Source organism: Ursus maritimus, unplaced genomic scaffold, assembly GCF_017311325.1.
Source record: "Ursus maritimus isolate PB19 unplaced genomic scaffold, ASM1731132v1 scaffold_14, whole genome shotgun sequence".
NCBI classification, from domain to species: domain Eukaryota; kingdom Metazoa; phylum Chordata; class Mammalia; order Carnivora; family Ursidae; genus Ursus; species Ursus maritimus.
In genome coordinates, this window is record NW_024423786.1 from 47,604,393 (window position 1) to 47,622,044 (window position 17,652).

Here is a 17,652-nt window from a genome sequence, read left to right on the forward strand (position 1 = left end):
ATGTACCCACCATTATAATCTCGTAAAGGGGGTTTTTCACTGCCCTAAAAATCCTCCCTACTCCACCTGTCCATCCCTCCCAGCCCCCACCAACCACTGATCTTCTCCATAGTTTTGCATTTTCCAGAATGTCATATAGTGGGGACCATACAGTATCTAGAGCCTTTTCAGACTGGCCTCCTTCACTTAGCAATGGACATTTAAGGTTCCTCTCTGTCTTTTCATGGCCTGAAGGCCCCTTCCTTTTTAGCCCTAAATAATACTCCACTGCCTGGATGGACCACAGTTGGCTTATCCGTTCACCTCATTTTTTAGTGCATTTCAAGGTAAGGCCCTGCCGCCTCCCCACTTATTCTAACCAGCAGTCAAAGGATTTTTTTTTTTTTTTTTTTTTTGAACAGTCAGATCATTCTCCTGCCCTGTTCAAAACTGTCTGGGGAGCTGGTCTCACTGGACTGAAACCCAAAGGCCTCAGTGTGTCCGCTGGGCCCCTTCATCCCTCTCACCTGCCCCCTGCCACCCTCCTGGCCTGTGCCTGCCCACGTGGTCACCACTGGCTCCAGCGTACCTACGGGTGCTCAAAAATGACCACTCGGAATTCAGATATGCTCCAAGTGAAAACATACCAGATTTCAAAGACTCAGTACAGAGAAAAGGGTGTAAAATATCTCATTACTCATTTTTTATACTGAAGTGCGTGTCGAATGGGGAATATTTTGGCCATAGTGGGTTGAATAAAATACAGGATTACCATTAATTGCATCGACTTATTTTCTACTTTTTAAAGTGTGGCTACTGGGAAATTTTAAATGACCTATGTGCCCTTGTTTGTGGGTCCGTCCTATTTCTGTTGTTCTGCGCTGGTCTAGGCTGCCCGCTCCGGGAGGGCGGGGGGGGGCGGGATTAGACGCTCCGTAGATATTTGGTGAATGAATGAATGAATGAACCCAAGCCGGAGAGGCCCCAAAGATGTGGCTCTAAGTCTAAGATTTAGTCGCCCCTGGTGAGGAGGGAAGACCTCAGCTCCTGCTCTTTAGGAGTTCCAGTGGGGGAAAGGGGGACACCGGCAGGCTCATCCCAGGGCAGCCCCCCGCGTGGCTGGCCCGTGGCCCCCCTCCAGCTTCCGGGACGAGGGCACGTCTCCGTGGCTGAGAAGGGCGGGCCTCGGGGAGGGGGCGAGCGCCAGGCGCGGGGCTGCGGAGCAGGCTCCGCCCGGCCCGGGTCTCCTCCCGGGGGCTGGGCTGGCGGGAAGGGGCCGGGCTGCCGGGCAGGCGGGACGGAGCCGGGGTGTCTGCGATCGACCGCCCGGGCCGCTGCAGTGAAGCTTTTAGACCCGCCAGCGCGTCCCGGCGGGGGGCGGAGGTCTGGGCTTCCCCCTCCCCTACCTGGGGGCGGCGGGGGCTTCCTCTGACGCCCCCACGCCCCGCCCAGCCGCCCCCGAGGCCTGCAGGCTCTGCCTGGGAGCTCAGATCAGAATCCCACCGCTCACGCCGCCGCCTTCACACGAAGGGTGGGGGGTGGGGGGTGGGGGTGGCAGCACCTGCCCCGGAACTTTATTGAGACACTGTTTCCATCCGTCAGGTTCTGCTGCCCGACACGTGCGTGGGCCCTGGGCCCGCAACCCACCAGAGTCGGGAACTTTTCCATCCAGAAGGTCCCAGAAGGATCCCAGGCCTTTCACCGCCCCCCACGCCCACCCCACCCCAAGCACTATTCCGATTTCTAGCTCTGTGGGTTAGTCTAGCCTTCTGGAGAATTTCATGCAAACAGAGCCCCAGGGGGCGGCCTCTTTTTGTCTGGGGGCTGCTTCTCAGCAGTGACCCTCCTGAGATTTCCTAGTATCCAGTACCCGCGAGTACTCCGCGGTGCGAGCGGACCTCAGCGCGTTCATCCGTGCTCCTGTTGGTAGACATCTGGGGTGTTTCCAGCTTTTTGGCAAGAACGAACAAAGCTGCTATGAACATTTGCCAACAGATCTTTGCGCAGACATATGTTTTCATTCCTCTTGGGTAAATACCCAGGAAGCGAGTTGCTGGGCTGTCGTGTGTGACTTCCTAAAACAGAAAACACCTGGCAAACTGTTCCACGCACACCAGCCTCGGATGAGAGTTCCAGTTCCTCCACCTCTTGCCAACACTTGGTATTGTCGGCGTCTGATTTTGGCCAGGTTGATGGCCTGTAGCCTGGACCTTGCTGTGACCCTTGCCTGGAATCCCTGCTTCTGCCCTGGATCCCCCACAGTTGTTTCTCTCCTGTCCCCCAAAAGCGGGTACATGGTTTGTCTTTGTTATTTTCCTTTTTATTATAGAAAATTTCCACACACATGCAAAAATAGAAGAGTGTGAAGAGCCTGAATGGCCCGGTCACCCGACTTCTACGATAATCTACTTTCTCCCATCTTGTTTTATCTCTCACCTCCCAACTGTTTTTGTTTTTTTATGGACTATTTTAAAGTAAATCCCAGGTACCATATTACTTCTATGAGTGTCACATGAAACTGCTCAAAATTAGATCAGATGACATCGTAGCCTGCCTTGAAATAGTCCAGTGGCTTCTATGGCTCTTAGGAAAAATTTCAGCCTTCATGTTCTACTCCTTCCCTGCCCTCAGGCGATGCTCCACTCACACTGTCCTTGTCCTGACCACACTCCAGGCTTCGTCTTGCCTGGAGACCCCTGCACGCACGTGCTGTTCCCTCTCCCCAAAATGCTGTTCCCTCAGATATCTGCATGATTCCTGCGGTAGGCAGCATCTGAGATGGTCTCCCATGGTTCCTGCCTCTCGAGGGAGGGCTGGACCGCTCACTTCTAAGCAGTAGGATGGGGCAAAAGTGACGGTATGTCATTTCCAAGATTAGGTTATAAGACTGTGACTTCTTTTTTTTTTAAGGTTTTATTTATTTATTTGACAGAGATAGAGACAGCCAGCGAGAGAGGGAACACAAGCAGGAGGAGTGGGAGAGGAAGAAGCAGGCTCATAGCGGAGGAGCCTGATGTGGGGCTTGATCCCATAACGCTGGGATCACGCCCTGAGACAAAGGCAGACGCTTAACCGCTGTGCCACCCAGGAGCCCCAAGACTGTGACTTCTGTCCTGGTGGGCTCTCCCTCTTGCTAGCATTCTCTTTTGTCCTCTCACTTGCTCGCTCTGATGAAGCCAGTGGCCATGACTGAGCCGTCCTATGGAGAGGTCCATGTGGCAAAGAAGGGAGAGTGGCCTTCAGCCAGCAGCCAGCGAGGAGCCGAATTCTGCCAAGAGCCCCTTGTGTGTGTGCCTGGGGACAGATCGTCCCTGGCGGAGCCTTGAGATGACCGTACCCCCAGTGGATGCTTTGACTGCACCCTCAGTGACAGACCAGTCTGGCTGAGCTGTGCTCAGATCCTTGACCCACGGATGCCAGAAGATCACCCGTGTTGTCTCAAGCCACTAGGTTTGGGGGCAATCGGTTACACAGCAGGAGATAGCTAATATAACTCCCTCACTTCCTTTAGGTCTTTGCTCAAAAGTCACTTTCTTCACGCGTGAAGGAGGTCTTCCCTGGCCACCCCATTAAAATTGTAACCCCGAGCCAGCACCGCCCATTCCTCCTGCTGCTTGGTTTTCCTTATGGCACTCACCATCTTCCATTCTATTTAACTAATTCATTTGCTGCCTTTCCCCCTGCTGGAACATGAACTCTCGGAAGACACGGGCCTCTGTTTTGTTCATTGATGTATCCGCTTAAAACACTGCTAGGCACACAGTAAGCCTCACTGGATTTAAAGATATACCTACCTCTGATCCAACAGTCACACTTCCAACAATCACACACATCCCAGGGTCCCGGGATCGAGCCCTGCCTCGGGCTCCCTGCTTGGCGGAGAGCCTTCTTCTCCCTCTCCCCTATTCCACTTGTGCTCTCTCTTCGTCTCTCAAATAAATAAATACAATCTTTTTTTAAAAAATTGAAAGCCAGGTCTTTTTTTGTTTGTTTGCTTTGGGGGCGGGGGTAGAGAGAGAGGGAGAGAGAGAATCCCAAGCAGGCTCCATGCCCAGTGTGGAGCCCGGATGCAGGGCTCGATCCCACAACCCTGAGATCATGACCTGAGCCAAATCAAGAGTTGGATGTCTAACCCACTGAGCCACCCAGGTGCCCCTGAGAGCTGGTCTTGAAGAGAGATTTGTGGGGTTTGGTTGTTTGTTTGTTTTTGTTAAAGATTTTATTTATTTATTTATTTGACCGAGAGAGAGCTAGAGAGCACAAGCAGGGGGAGAGGCAGAGGGAGAGGGAAAAGCAGGCTCCCCACTGAGCAGGGAGCCCGATGTGGGGCTCGATCCCAGGACCCTGGGATCATGACCTGAGCCGAAGGCAGATGCTTCACTGACTGAGCCCCCCAGGTGCCCCTTGAAGAGATATTTGTACACCCATGTTCACAGCAGCATTATTTTTTAAAGTTTAATTTTTTAGTAATTTCTACACCCAATGTGGGGCTCGAACTCACAACCCCCTGATCAAGAGTCACATGCTCCTAGGGCTGAGCCAGCCAGGTGCCCACAGCAACATTATTCACAACAGCAAAATGTGGAAGCAACCCAAGGGCCCATCAACAGAAGAATGGATAAACAAAACGGGGTGTATTCATCAAGGGACTATGATTCGGCCTTAAAAAGGAAGGGAATTCTGACCAAGCTACAACACAGATGAACCCCGAGGACATTAACATGCCGAGTGAAAGAAGCCAGACACCAAAGGACAAATACTTGTGATTCCAGTTATAGGAGGGACTTAGAGTAGGAAAAATTATGGAGACAGAAAGTAGGATGGTGGGAGTCCAAGGCTGGTGGGAGCGGGAATGAAGAGTTAGCGTTTCACGGGGACGGAGTTTCAGATTTACAAGATGGAAAGAGCTCTGGAGGGGATGGTGGGGACGATTGCACGGCCCTGTGAATTCGCCTGGGGCCACTGGATGCTTAAAAATGGTGAAGAGGCTGGGGCGCCTGGGTGACTTAGTCATGTAAGAGTCTGACTCTTGATCTCGGCTCAGGTCTTGATCTTGGGGTCGTGAGTTCGGGGCCCACGTTGGGCTCCGCAGTGGATGTGGAGCCTACTTAAAAAAAAAGAAAAAAAGGGGGTGTCCCCCTCCTTGAGCTGAGCTGTGTGCATACCATTGCTGCCCACCCCTCCCCCTGCCCATCAGATCTGCATGCCTTTCACGTGTCCCCAGCTTCTCGGGAGCTTTTCAGGGATGGGAAATCCTCTTCCTGCCCAAATATGGAACCAGAAAGCAGGGTGGGCTTGGAGAGTTGGGGAACCTGGCTTGGGCCCCATCCACTGGGGCTCCCAGCTGCCTGGGCGCCCATGTCAGGAGGGGTCATCAGCTCTGCGGACACTGTCCTGCATGAATCACACTTAGAACGGGTCTCTGACAGCCGTCCTCCCCGTCCCTTGTTCCTCACCCATAGATTTATGAGTGGCTGCAGTGCTCGGCCCCGCTCATCCCTCCTGCCCTTTGTCTGCAGGGGCGTGGAGAGCCCACGTTCACAGAGGGTCTGTGTGCCCACACGACACTGAGACGCTCCCAGCCCAGCTGCGGGCTGACTGTTCTTCCATTCGCCCCGGTATGGACTGAACTGTGTCCGTGCACCATTCCTGTGTGGACACCCCTCACCCCCAGTGTGTCTGTACGTGGAGATGGGGCCTTTAAGGAGGTAATTACGGTTACATGAGGTTGTAAGGGTAGAGCCCTGATCCCATAGCACTGGTGTCCTTATAAGAAGAGGACGAGACCAGAGATCTCGTGCTGTCTCTGCACACACAGTCGTGAGGACACAGCGAGGAGGCAGCTGTGTGCCGCCCAGGAGGAAAGCCCTCACCAGCACCTTGACCGTGGACTTCAGCTTCCAGAGCAGTGAGTTGTCAATCTGTTAGTTGTGTATAGAGCCGTCGTTTGGAAACCAGTGAGTCCGTGATACTCTGTTGTGACAGCCTGAGCTGAAACAGGACAGTGACCTGCCTGTTGGCGGCCCTGGGGTTACCTCCCCTCACCCTCTGCGAGTTTCCCTGGACGCGGCCCCACACCTTGGCTAGGCCTTGCTCTGCTGTCCCCTTTGAGTGTGCCACCTGTCGCCCATCACTGGTCTCAGCCTTTGCTGAAAATGGGGATGGCCTGGGGAACGTTCACAATGGTGACCCTTGGCCCCGGTGGGAGAGTCTGAAGTCATTGGGCGGGTTTGGCTTTCCGAGCTTTCAAACTTCCCTGGCTGATTCCAACATGTAGACAGTGTGAAAACCCACTCATCTACAGCACTGTTTCCCAACAGGAGGCGAGTCTGTCCTCCCAGGGGACATTAGGCAATGTCTGCAGACATTTTCGGTCGTCACAAGTTGGGGCATGGGTTTTATCAACGTCGGGTGGGCGGAGGCCAGGGACCGTGCGAAACATCCTGCAGCAAACAGGACGGGACAAGCCCAGACGTCAGTCCTGCCGAAGTCAAGAAACCTTGCCCTAGCGGTACAGGGACCAAGTGTTCCCCACGTGGAGGTGCACGACCCCACGTCAGGGGCGGGGCTGCTCTCCTCCCATTTTGCAGAAGGGAACACTGAGGCCCAGAGAAGGGAAGTGACTTGGCCACACTCAGACAGCAGAGCTGGGTGCTCGCATTGCTCTTTAGCACAGAAAGCAGCGAAGAGTGCCCATGACATCACCAGGAGGGGGGCGAGGATCACAGAATCGAGGAGGGCGGCCGTGAAGCCCGCGGCTTAAGCATGTAGATTCAGCAGCCAGTCTGTCGCCCTCTGGCTCTGTCCCTTCAGGCAAGTGCTTCACCCACCCCACGTCACTGCCATGGCGCAGTGTCCCTGTTCATAAAGTGGGATTATGGCCGTCGTGAGACCTGCATGGGTGGGCTTGGGGGTGCTGGCTGCGCAGGAGGCAGGGCCAGCAAGAGGGTGGGATGGGGTCCTCTCAGAGCAGGTGGGGAAGACTCAGGTGTTATCTGGCGGCAGAGCATGCCAGGCTGGCCGGAGGAAGAGCCAGTGGGCCTGGCACAGGAGGAGGGAGGGGAGGCCTGCTTCAGCCTCTCCCCTTCTCTTCTTCCTGAGCCAGATTTGGAAAAAGGCCAACTCCAAGTCCGGCGATTGCACGCGCTGGCTCGCGGGAGCCGAGTCTGCGTATCTCTTCCTAGCTCGGGGCTTAGTGACACCACGTTTGCAGCTTGAAATCAACCAAGGTGGGAAAACTTACAGCGTGGAAGTTGGCAAACACTGCAAATCGGGTCCCCTTGCCCCCGCCGGTTCCCCAGCACCCTGCAGCTTGCAGCCCTCTACACACCCCCTCAGGCTCCCTGTCTCTGTTCAGGCTACTGTAACAAAATGCCATAGGCTGGGTGGCTTACTAATAAGAAGCGTGTATTTCCCAAAGTTCTGGGGGCTGGAGGTGCAAGAGCAGGGTGACGGCAGGTACAGGGTCTGGCGAGAGCGCTCCCCCTGGTTCATAAACGGTGGTCTTCTTGCTGCGTTCTCACTCGGGCTCAAGGGGCAAAGGGCCTCTCTGGGATCCCTTTTACAAGAACTCGGAACCCCATTCATGAGGGCCCCACCCTCCTGGCTTAATCACCGCCAAAGACCCCTCCTCCTCATACCATCCCTTTGGGGGTTCGGAGTTCAACGTCTGAATTTTGAGGGGACACAAGGATTCATCCGGGAGCACTGGCCTCCCCCCTGGAAGGGGCAGCCACCTTCCCAACTCAAAAGGGACCATGGTGGGAGAATTGACGTCCTGGAAATTAGCAAACATAGAAAATCCCAACTGGTTTAGCGGCACAAAGAGGTGTGCACCCTGAGGAGGGCCCCTCCCAGCTGACCTCTTCCCCCCCCACCTTTCAAGGCGAACAAAGCCCCCTTTGCAAAGGTGAGGCAGGTGGCCAGCCTGGTGGAGGAGGCCGAAGACCAACATCGCATCGATAGGGGACAGAAGTGTCATGAAGCTGCAGCGGGGAGGGGAGAGAATGAGGTACAGGGGCTGGTCTATAGACCCAGGGGTAAGGAAAGCCCCTCTCTGTGCTTCATGCAGCCTCCCGCATCTTCCCGCCTCCCCCATCCCCCAGCTCCTAGACAGTCACGTGAGTGCCCTGAATCTTTTTTCTTACAGATTCCTTCTCCTTCCCCCCCCCCCCCGCCCCAGCCCCACCCCTGAGTCCTTCTTAAGGCCCTTACCCGCTGCCCTGAATCTGCCCTGCTCCCAGAATTTTCGTCATGCAGAAATTTCTCAGCTCCAAGCTCATTTCTGCTCATTGAACTCATCTTTCACCCGAAATTGGCTTTGCCGCCCGCTCTGGGCAACTTCTTTGCTCCTGTTAGAGAAGCAACATGGGCAGTGACTCGGAGGACATCCTGCCCTTTGGGGAGCTCTGTGGTCATTGTCACCTCACTCTGTCCACACCCATCCCAATGTCAGAGCCATTGAGGGGGGCAGCCCCCCCCTCCACAGCCCGGGCCGGATCCAAGGCTTGTCTGCCCAGCATGAAGGGGGTTAGGGAGGATGCCTGTGGTCCAGTCTTCCTTGCTCAGCCCTGCCTCGGTTTCCCCATCTCCCCACCCCACCCTCCCCTGAAGGAAGCTCTAAAAAGAATTTCCAGACACACAAGGATGAGGCAAGGCAGCCTCTCTTCCTCCTGCTAATGCCAGCCTGGGCCCGGGCCAGTGGGCCCCCAAATGGGGGCAATTCCCACTGAGCTTAAACAGAGACCACTCCCATCCTCCCAGCAGCTGGGAGCCCCCCAAAATCTTAGACACCCAGCTGCTAGATTGAGGAGGGGGGAGAGGGGTTGGCAAGTTTTAAAAGCTCATTAAGGCCTGAATTCTTTTTATAGATGAGGTTTCCTGCTACTTTTCTTTCCTCCACCCCCTCCGCCCCTCCCTGCCTTCTGAATGCCGTATTTATTTGAGTTAGAAAAATAATGAGGTCCCTGAGGTCGTACACAACACCTCGGCTCTCTAATCAAAGTATTGCTGTGGAATTAGAAATATATAGAAATCTGTGTGTTGGCCCGCGGGCCACTGGCTGCGGACGCAGGGCGCGCTCACCCAACGCCACCCAAGCCCCACCAGACTGTCTTTGGGGGAGGGATATAATTAGCTGTTTTCCAGCAAAGTCTGCAGCGGAGAGTGGGATAGAAATGCCTGAGGTACTCCCTAGTGGGGGCTGCGGGATGGGGTGCAGCCCACTCAGAAGACATTCCTGGCTGAAGGGAAGAATAATGGAGGGCCGGGTCCTGCCAGGCCTACTCCACCAGGGTTGGGGGTCAGACACACCGGAGGCACTCAATCAAATATGCAAAATGAATCAATGAACCAACAGTGACAAAGGACCACGCCAGGCCCGGGGCTGGTCGGCCTGGCCTTGGAGGCCCATGTGGTGCTGGGGATGGGGGGGGGTAGCTTCTGGTTTCAGAGCGGGGGCTCTGTCTTTAAATCTGCCCAGCCCTAAAGCAGACAGATTCAGGGTGCTGGGGTGGGGGAGCTGAGGGCCGGCGCTCGGCCCACCACTCCCCTCCCACCCTGGCCTGCCCGGCCTGCCTGGACCACAGCAGGCAGCCTGTGACATTTACAGAGACTTAGGGTGGCTTTGGCAGAGGGGTGGGGGGCGAAGGCAGGGCAGCCCGCCATGTTTGTAAAGCCTGCGTGTGTGCGTCTGTGTGTGTGAGTGTGTGGGATGCTCGTGACTGTGTGGCCACGTGTGAGAGGGAGAATGTGTAATTGGGAGAATTTGTGGGGACAGGGACGGGGGTGGGGGAGGAGCTTGAGGGTATGTGAGGGTGTGAGGTTTTGCGTGTGTGTGTGTGTGTGTGTGTGTGTGTGGCTTTGTGGGAAGTTAAGAGTGTGTGAAGGTGTGTCACTGGGTAAGGGTGTGAATGTGTGTGGAGGTGTGAGAACGTGTGGCTGTGTGGGGATTTGCGGGTGTGTGCGTGTGTGACTGTTTTGGGGTGTGAGTGTGTGTTTGGGGGACGGTGACCTGCTGGCTCGGGCTGCACCCCCCCCCGGGGCTCCGGCCTCCCTCAGTCTGTGCCCCCCATTGTCCCAGCTCCTTTGGACACTCGCCCCGTTCTCCTGAGGGCTTAGCTCATCCCTCAGTCCAGCCTCACACTCCCTTCCTCTGTGTGTTTGGACTTCCACTCACACCGAGCTGCGGGGCTCTGTCCACATCCCCATGTCCCCTCCCCAGCGGGAGGGTCAGGAGGCTGGGGCACCTCGGAGTCCTCTGCTCCCTGGACGTCCTCCTGGTTAATTGGGGGGCGGCAGAGAGGCTGCCGTGGGCACAGGGGCTAGGAAGGGGATGTGAGTCTGGGGCTGTGGGGCTGTTTCCAGAAGATTCTTTCACCCCATCCATTGACAGACTCAGGTGCCCAGAGAGGAAGGAGAGTACCGAATGCTGACCCTCTGCTGGGTGGTTCTCGGCCCTGGCTGCACATCAGTCACCGGCTCTAAAATGTCTCTCATCCTTCTCTGTGGTGGGGCCGTCCTGTGGTCTGAAGGTGCTGAGTGGCATCCCTGGCCTCCTCTCACCAGATACCAGTAGCACTCTGCCCCCCACCCGCAAGTTGGGACAACCAAATATGTCTCCAGACATCGCCAAATTGCCTCTGGGGGGCAGAATCAGCCCTATGGAAACCTCCAGGCTCAGGGGACAAGTGGGCCTTGGATGGGCGCCATGATGCCAACCCTTCACTGTCTCCCAGTGCCCCAGAAAGCTCTGGTCCCTTCTTTTTGCCACATTCTCCCCCTCAACTCCAGGGAGAAGGAGAGCAAGTGGGGAAGCAGAGGGAAAGGGGGACAAGGGCTGGTGGGGGCTGCGAGCCCAGGACTGCAAGAAATGGGAGGGGATGGGACTCCCCTCAGATGCCCTGAGCTCCGGCTGGCGCTGAAGGAGATGATTTCCACCTGCCTTCTCAGCAGCGCTGCCCCAAGGCTGCAGATTAAGAATCAATTAAGAGCGGGAAGAAGGATTTGCCAGGCGGAGGCGGCGAGAGCTGGGGGCACTGGGCCGCAAGATGGATGGGGGTGACTGGCAGGGGCGGGGGGCTCAGTGGGCCCAGGGGGGAGGCTCCCCGAGCCCACAGTCCAGAGTGGTGGTAGACACAGTGCCCGCTGTGGTGCAGGTGTAAACGTGCACGGCCCTAAGAACAGCACCTGGCATGCTAGGTGTTTGCTAAATGAAAATAAGATGAAGGATGGGGCCAGGCCTCCCCGAGCTGTATGTGGCCGGTGGCCACGGCAGGAGACACCGCTGCTGTCCCTGGGCCACAGCCCCTTTTTTGGGCCAGCGCACTCATCTTCTGGCAGCTTCGGGTGTTGGCCGCCGATGACTCACACCTGCCCCTTCCCCGGAGCATGTCCTGGGCCAGGAGCCCCCTCCTCTGGAGCCGCCCGGAGCTCTTCCCAGCCCCCAGGTGCAGCCCACAGCCCATCGCTGTCTGATATGGGGGTGCTAGAGGCCGGCCCCCTTGCCTCAAGTTGGAACAGACCATCTGATGCATTCACACCCCTGCACTTCCTGTGGGATCGGGCTGGGGCTACGCCCAGCTGAAACCACGTCTGGCGTCTGGCGGAGCCCCCTCCTCTGCCCATCCTGCTTCCCTCACTCTCTTTCTCCTGGGAGTCCTCCCCCCAAGTCACAGGCATCGGGTCCCTGCCTCAGGTTCTGCTTCCAGGTAGGTGCGGTGGACTGAATATTTGCCGTCTCCCCAAATGCCTCTGTCGAAGCCCTAACCCCCAGGGTGGTGGTAGGAGGAGGTGGGGCCTTTGGGCCGTGATTAGGCTTAGATGAGATCGTGAGGGTGGGGCCCCCATGATGGGATTAGTGTTCTTACCCCAACAGGTAGAGACCAGAGCGCCTGTGCTGCCACCAGGAACGGAATCTGCCGGCACCTTGATCTTGGACTTCCCAGCCTCCAGGACTGAGAAATAAATGTCTACTGTGGAAGCCGCCCCGCACCGCTTCCCCGTCGATGGTGTTTTGTTAGAGCCCCCCAAGCCGAGATGGTCACCTTCCTGGTAGGCAAAGCCAGCCCCTCGCGCAGTCTTAAAACCTGAGCCCCATTCCCTGTGAGCTCCAAGCCAACCTCCCCCGCCCCCACGATTTCAACTCCTATTTCAAATCATATTGTGCTCCTGTCCCTCCAGCCTCGCTTCTCTAAATTCCCCCTTGCCCTCAAGGGCCAAGATGATCCTTTTTTGATTTTTTAATTATTTATCTGATCAGTAGTATATTCACATGTTCAAAAAAATTTAAATGCACAAAGAGGTATTCTTTGAAAGGTCTCCCTTCTTACCCCAGGCCCCCACTGGCCCAGTTTGCAAACCCCCAACAGATGTCCATTATTACCAGAAGCAGATATATCTTTCTATAGTGTCTTTATGCACGTACAGGCAAATATGGACATATTTTTCTGCCCCCTTTTTTACAGAAAAGAAAGCAGACTCTACATTCTATTCTACACAGAGAACTCTTTTAAAAGAACAAATAGGATCATGGTTCCCCTCTGTTCCAAATTCTCCCATGTCTCGACCTGGGCACCTTGGGCAGGGCAGCTCTTCATGACAGGTGACTGGTTGTCACAGTGCAGGGTACGTGTCCCTGCTTCCATATCCAAATTCAATAAACAACCCCAGGCATTGTGACGACACCAAATTCTGCCCTGTTTCTACCCCCACCTGAGAGGTGGTAGTGCCCCCCATTGAGAACTACTGTCGCCCCATCTGACCTCTCTCTGGTCCTACCTCCCTTGTGCTCCCACCACTCTGGCCGTGTCAGCCTCATCACTGTTCTTTGAATGTGTGTGCTCCAGGTGTGCTCCTACCTCAGGGCCTTTGCACAGATCCTTCCCTCTCCTTGAAATCCTCTTCCTCAGTTATCCCCATGGCTCATTTCTTTCTGATCCTTGTCTAAATGTCACCGCTTGAGAGAAGCCTTCATTGACCACATATTAAGCTCCTTGCCCATCACTATCTATTGCTATTGTAACAATTACCCTAAAATTTAGTGTCTTCAAACAACAAATATTTGGGGCACCTGGGTGGCTCAGTTGGTTAAGCATCTGACTCTTGGTTTTGGTTCAGGTTGTGATCTCAAGGTCATGAGATTGAGCCCCATGTCGGGCTCCATGCTCCTTCTCCCTCAGCCCCTCCCCTGCTGTCTCTCACTCCCTAAAAAAAATAAATCTTTCAAAAAAATATTTTTTAATACATTTTTAAAAGATTTTTATTTATTTATTTGACAGAGAGTGAGAGAGCACAAGCAGGGGGAGAGGGAGAGGGAGGAGCATGCTCCACGCCGAGCAAGGAGCCCGAGGCGGGGCTGGATCCCAGGACCCTGGTCATGACCTGAGTCAAAGGCAGACACTCAACCAACTGAGCCACCCAGGCGCCCCTAAAAAAACATTTATTGTCTCACAGTTTTTGAGGACCAGGAATCTTGAAAGTGGCTTAGCTGAGTGATTCTGGGTCAAGGTCTCTCCCGAGGTTGCCATCAGGATGTTGTCGGGGCTCCAGTCATCTTCCAAGATGGCGCACCCATATGGTTGTCCGTGGGGGTGGGTTTGGGCTCCGCACTACGCGGGCCTCTCGAGAGGGCTGCTTGAGCGCCCTCACATCACGATGGCGGCTTTCTCTAGAGCAAGTGATCCGAGAAGAGGCTGAGCTCTGCCACCTTCTGCCGCTTGTGTCACACTCTATCCCTTAGCCGATGGTCACTCGCTCCAGCCACACTCAAGATGGCGCTCTGGTTCTTGAAGGAAAGAGTGGCAAAGAATTTATGGATGTATTTATTTTAAAATTCTTTTTATTGTGATAGAATTGTCATATAACATTTCATTTTTTTAAAAAATATTTATTTATTTTAGAGAGAGCGGGAGTGGGAGGGCAGAGGGAGAGGGAGAGAGAATCTCAAGCCGACTCTGCGCTGAGCGCCGAGCGAGGCAGAGCTCGACCCCCCAGTCACGACCCGAGCTGAAGCCAAGCGTCGGTCGCTCAACTGACCGCACCAGCCGGGCACCCCGGAACATTTCATTATAAGTGTGTGACATAATGATCATATACACACATATTATACGTATATTATAATGATTATATACATGTCATGGTCACCACAATAAGCCTGGTTAATACCCATTACCACACAAAGTACCAGTTCTTTGTCTTATGCTGAGAACTTTCAAGATCTGCTCTCTTAGCCATTTTCCACTATCTGGTGCAGTGCTGCTGACTGTAGTCACCATGCCCGACATTCCAACCACGGGGCTCCTATTACACCTGCAAGGTCGTGCCTTTTGGCCACCTTCACCCAAGGGTGAAATGGGCACGGCTGGACCTATTTTAAAACCACCAGATTCTACCGTATGATTTCTTCTCTTCCCATATTAAAAGGATATTTATCACTCATTTTCTTATTTGGGGGCTCACTCATCCAACTCCCACGTAAGGTCCCCAGGAGCAGACACTCTCCTCTTTGTCCCCCAGCGCGGAGCAGCTGCTGGATAACGAGGTTTGTGTTCACACATCTTCGAAGCAGGACCTGAGGTGAGGATTCGAAGGCGAGTCGTTTATCGAGGAGGTGAGCCCAGGAAGCACCAGTGGGGGAGCAAGGAAGGGAGACAGACGGGAGATAGCTGGTGACTGACACGTGTGTCATCCAGCCCAGTTTCCACCAAGGGCAACTGAAGCTGACGTGTGCTGGGGACCTCTGGGAGGTGATGGGGGACGTTGCTGGGAGGGGAGGGAGATGGGGAACACTTGTCCACCAACCCCCGGCCGGAGAGGCGGTCCAGGGGAGGAGGATCATTTCAACCTCCCATGCTCAGGCCAGAGGGCCGTTTGGGAGCTTTGCAGAGAGCCCTTGGCCACGAGCTGCGGCAAAGGGCAGCCGCAGGACTGAAGCAGGAGCCTGGTGAGATGGTGAGGCTGGGGGGATGTGAAGGGGCACCGACAGCTGCTGCTACAAGTATTAGTTGAATAATTGAATACGAATTTTTCAGTAGTTCCCCGTCGCCTACAGGACACTTCGGAGCTGGCACAGAGAACCACTGCGACCCAGCTTTATGTCCGATGCTATATCAGGAATGGCAAACTTGAATGTCTGCAGAGGCCACCGGCGGGAAAGACAAAGAGCAAAGCCAGCCGGGGGCGAGAAACAGGTAGTCCTCCTGGACTTCTTTCATTTTTCCTCTTTTATATAGAGATGGGAGTATGGTCCCATCTATGGATCTTGCTCTATTTGGGGGAAAGCAGCTCACTGTGAGCGAAATGGTAAAATGGGAGGGACCCGAGGGCACCGCGTTGGGAGGCAGTAGGGAGTGCTGGGGACTGTGGAAGACCGGAGACACGTTCCTGTTACGCTCTGCTCAGTTACTGCCTCGTGGGACTGCAGGCCCTGGGTTACTAGATTTTCTGGCTTTTATTGGAAGGACAGAAATCTGGACTTTTGTGTAAAATCATTAATTATTTAAGCCTTGGAGATCAACCCAAATATTTCTTAAAGCACACTTGTGGGGCTGGTTTTGACCAGTTCTCACCCTCTGTGCCAGCCTCGTGGAGCAAGCTACAGCTCCAAGAACCTGGCATATCCTTTAAAAACCCCAAGCCTTTGCACACATTTTTTCCCCTCTGCCTGGTCTGCCATCCCACTCTTAGGGAAAACTCCTATTCATCCCACAAAACTCTACTCAGAAATTACTCAAAGCAGAACTCCCCTGGAACTCCGCCTAAGTATTTTCTGATTTTGTTGAGTAGATTTATTTGTCTCTCCCTCCCCCACCCCCACCCCCGCCCCACAACCGACACACGCCATCTGTGTGGCCCGTGGGGGCCAGCTCCGTGAGGCTTGTTCAGCTCAGGGTCCTCGGGTGCAGGGTCCAGCACAATTAGAGCTGGTCGAAGGCACAGCCTTATCATACTCCATCCTGTTATCTACACCCAGGGGTATAGTGAGTGTGTGTAAACTGGCTCTTCGTGAAAAATTTTAACAATGAAAAAACGTGTAGCATCCGCTAGTTTCCGTGGTGTAAATACTCGCACCACGGTGGACGTCAGGTCATGAGTGTGATGTCCCTTCACACAGAGTAGGAAAGAGACACGTGGGGCGTGAACCACCTCCAGCTCCGTGGCGCCTGCGTTCCTGCCTTCCGCCTCGGGATAATGGTGACAAAACAGAAGCCCTTCCGCATCCTTTCTCCCCAAAGTGGCCGTAACCGTCTTTCTTTTTTTTTAAGCTTCTAAAAATCCTTTTTACTGGAACGTGGCGAACATACCGCATAGTGTGCATAGCATAAGCATATAGCACAAAGAATTTTTTTTTATTTTAAAGCAGGCTTCACGGCCAGCGCGGAACCCAATGTAGGGCTCAACTTGGGGCTCGAACTCACGACCCTGAGATCAAGACCAGAGCTGAGGTCAAGAGTCCCACGTTTACCTGATTGAGCCGCCCAGGTGTCCCCAGTGCAATGAATTTTCATGAAATGAATGTTCCCGTGTTACCAGCACCAGATCAAGGATAGAATCCGAGCCCCCAGAGACCCCCATGTTCACTTCCAGCCACAACCCCCTTGCCCAAGGATAACCATTATCCTAACTTCCATTGTCACAGAATATTTTTGCCTCTTCTAGAAACTCATATAAATGGAATCTGGCAATATTTCTTCTTCTGTATTTGCCTTTTTTTAAAAAAGATTTTATTTACTTATTTGACAGAGAGAGAGAGAGCATGAGCAGGGGGAGCAGCAGAGGGAGAGGGAGAAGCAGGCTCCCCGCTGAGCAGGGAGCTCGACATGGGACTGGATCCCAGGACTCTGAGATCATGACCTGAGCCGAAGGCAGACGCTTCACTGACTGAGCCCCCCAGGCGTCCTGTATTTGCTTCTTCTCCTCAATATTGCTTGTGAGAGTCATCTGTGTTGCAGGAAGCAATGGTTTGCTCTTTTTCACCGCTGCGTAGTATCCCGTTGTCGGACTATACCGTAATTAGTCTGTCCGCTCTACTCTTACAGGCATTTGGGTCATTTCCAGTTTGGGACTATTTCCCCGGGAGCAGAATTGCTCCGTCGTGGAGGAGCGGATAGTCAGCTTTCATAGATGTAACGAAACAGTTTTCCAAAACTTTGTCATCTACCCTTCCCCTGCCAGCGTGTGGGCTTCCAGCGGCAGAGCCACCTTCCTAAAATGTACATCAGACCAAAAGCCTTTAATGATCCCCGTGGCTTTTAGAATCGAGACCAAGCTAACTCCCATGACCCTTGGCCTCTGCTGGCCTCCGCCACCCCGGCTCTCAGCTATTCTTCCTTCCCCCGGCTCCCGGTCACATTCCCTGACTGTCTCCCGTCCTGGTCTATGTTGGGGCCTTCCACTCACTGTATTCTCTCCCCAGAAGGCTGCCCTTCCTCAGGGCTCACTGGCCACTTTCTCTGTCCCCATAACTCAAATCAAGTGAAATATCTTGAAGACACCTTTCCCAACTTCCCTCCCGATCTAAATGAGCTCCCTGGGTTATTCCCATAGCTTCCTGTTCTTTTCCTGCAAGGCATCCATCACAGTTTAATAATGACAAATCTGTGTGATTTGGCTATTTATTTCATCTATGCCTGGCCGTCGGTCGTGTTCTATTCCCTAACCGGGCTTGCAGGTATA

General features: G+C 54.2%; 1 long non-coding RNA gene across 1 annotated transcript; it reads left to right on the forward strand.

Moving 5' to 3' along the window:
- The first annotated feature begins 11,999 nt into the window (after positions 1-11,999).
- Positions 12,000-16,612, forward strand: LOC103682121. Its single transcript, XR_005834494.1, has 3 exons — positions 12,000-12,030; positions 14,494-14,587; positions 15,029-16,612. It is a non-coding gene; the product is annotated as an uncharacterized LOC103682121 (long non-coding RNA).
- Positions 16,613-17,652: the final 1,040 nt, after the last annotated feature.